This window comes from Heterodontus francisci, unplaced genomic scaffold (genome assembly GCF_036365525.1).
Source record: "Heterodontus francisci isolate sHetFra1 unplaced genomic scaffold, sHetFra1.hap1 HAP1_SCAFFOLD_201, whole genome shotgun sequence".
NCBI classification, from domain to species: Eukaryota; Metazoa; Chordata; class Chondrichthyes; order Heterodontiformes; family Heterodontidae; genus Heterodontus; species Heterodontus francisci.
The window spans coordinates 3,382,593-3,388,592 of NW_027141653.1; positions in this window are offsets into that span (position 1 = coordinate 3,382,593).

Sequence of the window (6,000 nt, forward strand, 5' to 3'; positions counted from 1 at the left end):
TGCAGGAATTTCCACTGGGAGCACAAATTCACAAAATCTGCCTTTTATATATCGAATCATTTGATTGTCCTTCTGGAAAATTATTTTGAAACAATTTAAACATCAACCCACAGCTCCATGACTAGGTCAATTATGAGGTCATCCTCTGACAGGTCATGTGACAGCTGGAGCCACAAGACATCAGAACCAGATTTGTGACTGGATTAAAACCCGGAATCCTGTCCCAATGGCTTTTCAAATAAAGCTGTTGCTGTTTGAAAACACAGCAGTTAAACTTTCTGCCTGACCATGAGGGGAGCTGGGGAGAAATTTACAAAACTAAATCCTTTCACAAAATAGTTCAAAAACCATTCACTGAGAAATCATGTGAGGATTCATATGCAGTAGAGAAACAAGCAGAATACAGAAAGTGCAGAGGAGAGCTGAAAAAGGAAAAGAGATCAGCAAGCTGTATGAGAAAAGATTAGCAGGTCACATAATTGGGAACACTGAAGTCTTTTCCCAACATATGGACAGTCAATGAAAGGGTGGGTCAATTAGGAGATCCTGTGGAGGCAGAGGGTGTGGCTGAGGTACTAATTAAGTACATTTCATCTGTCATCACAAAACAAACGGGTGCTGCAAATGTCACAGTGAAGGAGGAGGAAGTGGAGAATTTGGAGGGGATGAAAATAGATAAAGAGGAGACAATTACAAGGTTAGCAGTGCTCACAGTAGAAAAGTCACCCGGTCTGGATGGGCTGCATCCTGGGTTGCTGAGGGAAGTAAGGGTGGAAATAGCGGAGACTCGAACCACAATCTGTCAATCCTCCTTGAATATGGGAATGATGCCAGAGGACTGGAGGATGGAGGTAAGCTTGGGTAGTTCGATCTTAGTTTAACTTGACCATTTTTATAATGTATCCATTGTCATAACTAACAACGTTACGAAAGCCATTTTATAATTAACACATGACCAAAGGAACCATTTTGTGTTCAGTACGAATGTTTATATCCTGTATAATTAATGAGTAGCTACCCATCCTGAAACAGATGATTGTAAAAGTAATGAACCTTGATTGAGTTATAATTAATGAATCAATAAACATTTTAGAGAGAATGGGTTTTCATTTAAAGTTAGTTCAATCTAATTACTGTGAGTTTCTGTGTCTTTGTGGGAAAGGGCAGTTTCAGCTAAATTTATTCAAACAATGGACCTTTCTAGGACCCCTGATAAATCCCATGGTATGCTACATCGTGACCTTCAAGAGTCTTGATTTAATGAACAGGAAACTTGTTTCAGATCAGATTGGGAGACAGTGTGAAACCACTCCATTGTACTCATGTCTGAGATTCTGAGGACAGGTGGCTGTTAGTGGAAGACATTAATAAGAACTAATTAAATGTACCTAGCAACAGCTAGGACCAATTATTATTTTACATGGTGGTGTGATGGCCATCCAGGGGTTAAAAGTAGGGAGCTTGTAAGGTTTCAGTGCGCAGGCACACTAGAAGAGCTCAGGGGTAAAGGCTCAGATCATCAACCAAGTTCTCCACCTGATGAGGGATCTAGACTGGACAAAGAGGACCATGACACTCTGAGACCAAGCTCGACCAGTCCCCAGAGCTGTAAAGTTATATTCCCCAAGTTTGTTAAGTATAAATTTACTTTCAATTATTAAGTACTATTTTACTCTCAATAAATGTTCTGGACTTATTAATCAAGTATCCTGTTGCTTTATTTGGTTAAAGTCATGCCCAAAGTGATTGTCCACAATAGACTTTCCAGAATTAAAAGATAAGTCTGCAAGGGTTGCGAATATTACAGCCCTGTTTAAAAAGAGAGATAAACCCAGGAACTACAGACCAATTAGTCTAATGTCGGTGGTGGGGAAACTTTTAGAGACAATTATCCAGGAGGAAACTAACTGTCACTTGGTAGAACATGGGCTAATAAATGACAGCCAGTACAGATTGGTTAACAGAAGATTGTGTCTGAAATAATTAATGAATTAATTTCTTTGATGAAGTTTCAGAGAGAGTTGACGAGGGTGGTGAGGTTGATGGTACGTGTCTGGACATCAAAATTGTGTTTGAAAAGGTACCATAAACTAGACTTGGGGCAGCACAATGGCACAGTGGTTGGCACTGCAACCTCACAGCTCTCGCAACCCAGGTTCAGTTCTGGGTACTGCCTGTGCAGAGTTTGCAAGTTCTCCCTGTGACTGTGTGTGTTTCTGCTGGGTGCTCTGGTTTCCTCCCACAAGCAAAGACTGCAGGTTGATAGGTAAATTGGCTGTTGTAAATTGCTCCTAGTGTAGGTAAGAGAATGGTGGGGATGTGGTAGGAATATGGGATTATGGTGTCGGATTACTATAAATGGGTGGTGGCTGGTCAGCACAGACTCAGTGGGCCGGATGGCCTGTTTCAGTTTCGCATCTCTCTATGACTTGCTAACAAAATTCAAGCAGATGGGATGAAAGAAGCAGTGGCAGTGTGGATCCAAAATTGGCTGCAGGGTAAAAAGTAGGGGGAATGCTTGTTTTTCAGAATGGAGGGAGTTATACAGTAATGTCCTTGTTGTTGCAATATGTTCAATGTCAGACCCCGAGCTGTCCGAGGGATGGGGCAATTTGTGATGTTCCTGTGGTTGCAATATTTGCAGTGTCTGACCTTGATCTGTCACAGGGACGTGGCATTTATGAGGTCCCTGTGGGGTGCTGTATGTTTGGTGTATCACACTGACCTGTCCCAGAGAGTGGGAATGTTGTGATGTCCTTGTGGGTTGCAATCTGCTCAGTGTCTGACTCTGATCTGTACCAGAGATGGGGCTGTGTGTGATATCCTTGTGCATGTCATACAGGCCCACTGGTGCGTGGTTCCATCCTGATGCCAAGAAACAGAGCCCCATCTCTGGGCAAAAAGTCTCACTTCTCAATGGGTGTCTCGAGAAGACACAGTGGCGCAGTGGTTAGCACCGCAGCCTCACACCTCTAGTGACCCGCGTTCGATTCTGGGTACTGCCTGTGCAGAGTTTACAAGTTCTCCCTGTGACTGCGTGTGTTTCTGCCGGGTGCTCTGGTTTCATCCCACAGCCAAAGACTTGCAGGTTGATAGGTAAATTGGCCATTGTAAATTGCCCCTAGTGTAGGTAAGTGGCAGGGGAATTGAGTGGATGTGGTAGGAATATGGGATTAATGTAGGATCAGTATAAATGGGTGGTTGATGGTCGGTACAGACTCGGTGGGCTGGAAGGGCCTGTTTCAGTACTGTATCTCTAAATAAATATATAAGAAGGCTGAGGCCGTAAACCTGGACAGTAAATCCGGAGTGGAGTCCTGGAGGTGGTTACCTGTGACTTATCAGGCAGTTTTCCAGCAACTCCGACAGCAGAACTGGTAACAAACATGTTTTTCCTTTCCTTTGGACAAGATGAGCAATGCTGAGAGGGGGTCCTGATGCTCAGGGTCTCCATACTGTTTGCCCAGGCCTGTGCCCTGGAGAGGACACTCCAGCTTCGTGGTTAAACATGAGCACAACCCGGGAATAAACAGTTACTGATTATAAGCTCTCATTCAATTGGTGTAGAGTATGAGCGCCAGGGGTTACTTCGGACAGTGGGAGAGCTCTTAGTGTCTCATTGGAAAGCTACCATTCGCTCCAAGCTGGGCAGCCCCCTGTCAGTTAGGTGCTGTGAAGCCACGACCTGCTTGCTTCAATGGGTACTTGGAGCTTATAGAGTCATCTCTCAACAGGCGGATTGATAATCTATGCACCAAGAAAAACAAACTCAACAAAGAAGACACCAGTCCTTCGCATCACAAGCTGGAATGTAAGGACCATGTGTCCTGGCCTTACCGACAACCTTCTGCAGGTTGATGACACACACAAGACAGCTGTGATCGACAAGGAACTCAGAAGGCTCAATGTGGACATTGCTGTGCTGCAAGAAACTAGACTCGTTCAAAGTGGATCCCTCAAAGAGAAACACTACACCTTCTTCTGGCAGGGGAAAGCCCAAGAGGCAACTCGTGAGCATGGAGTGGGTTTCACAGCAAAATACACGCCACTTCAGATGAGTGAACCACCCACGGTAGGCTCAGAGAGACTTCTTACTCTTCACTTGTCAACAAGTGTGGGCCCAGTTAATCTCATGTGCATCTATATCCCGACACTCACCTCCACCCCAGATGTCAAGGATCAATTCTATGTGACACTTGACACTGCCATCAGTAGAATTCCCAGCACTGAGGGACTGTGCCTTCTAGGAGACCTCAACACAAGCTTGGGTACTGACTACACAGCTTTGCCAATGTGCAGAGGGCACCAGGGGATTGGCAAGATGAACGAAAATGGACAGAGGTTGCTGCAGCTATGCTGTCACCATGGATTCTGTGTGATGAACAGCTACTTCCAGGTCAAGCTGTGCTACAAGGTGTCCTGGAGACATCCGAGATCATGCCATTGGCACCAGCTAGACCTTATTTTCACCAGACATACCACCCTCAGCAGTGTCCTCATCACTCGCAGTAATCACAGCACTGAATGTGACACTGACCACTCCCTGGTGTGTAGCAAGGTCAGGCTTCAGCCAAGGAAGCTTCATCCATCCATGATGAAAGCTCGTCTTCTGATCAACACTTGCTGAACCACTGATCCAGAAAGGACCCAGGAGTTCCTCAACATCCTCGATCAGGCTCTTTCAGACAACAATGCTCAAGGCCTCAGTGCAGTGTCAAAGTGGAATCATCTGCACACCACCATCTATAACTCTGCACTCACTGTGTATAGGAAAAGAGATGGGAGGAATGCTGACTGGTTTGAGGCTTATTGGACTGAAATGGAGTCAGTTACTGTAACTAAAAGGAGAGCCCTCATGAACTACAAACAAGTCCCCAGCAAACAACATCGAAATGCTCTCAGAGCTGCCAGAAACAAGTCTCTTCAGACTGCTCGGCACTGCACCAATCAATACTGGTAAAACTCTGCTGATGAATCCGGGGATGCTAGAGGGATGTATGAAGGAATTAAGAAAGCAATGGGCCCAGTAGTAACTAAATCAGCACCATTTGAAGACAAATACAGGGGTGATCATCACTGAACCTAACAAGCAGATGGAAAGGTGAGTGGAGCATTATCTTGAACTCTACATAACGGAGAACATTGTCATTGAAGTAGCTCTCAGTGCCATTCCAGACTTCCCTGTCATGGAGGAACTGGACAGTGATCCCTCCGTAGTCGAGCTCAACAAGGGCTCAAAACATGCGTGATGCAAACATTGTCACTTCATACAAAATTAAGGGGGATCGCAGTGACTGCAGCAATTATCGGAGCCAGCTACTCAGTTCCACTCACCTGCTCGATCCCTTTCATCCTGCAAGTTCCTTTGCTTCAAGTATCCATCCAATTTCCTTTTCAAATCATTGATTGTCTCTACTTCCACCACACTCGTGGGTCAGGACATTACCACTCACAGCATAAAAAAATTCCACTTCACCCAAGGATGGGAAATATTTATATCTTCTATATTTAGCTTATTCTCTATCTCTACGAGAATAGATTGGCAGTCAACATGAAAGGGAACCCAAAAATCTTTGAGCAGTATATAAATAATAAGCAGGTAGTAAGCGGTGGAGTGGGCCCCATTAGGGACAAAGAGGGTAATATATACTTAGAGCTGCAGGGCGATGTTAATCTAGTTAATAAGTACCTTGTATCAATGATCACTAAGGAAGTGGAATTTGACAAAATATCAGGAGAAGTGGAGAGTGTAGAGGCAATGGAGAGGGTACAAATTGAGAGAGGGAGGTACTGAAAAGGCTGGTTGTGCTTCTGGAAGATAAATTACCTGGTACGGATGGCTTTCATCCCAGATTGCGAAAGGAAATGTGGATGCAGATAATAGAAAGGCTTTCTATAATCTTCCAATCTTCCCTGGATACGGGGGAGGTGTCAGAGGATTAAACAGTTGCAAATGTGACACCCTTATTCAAGAAAGGGTGTAAGGACAGTCCGGCTAAC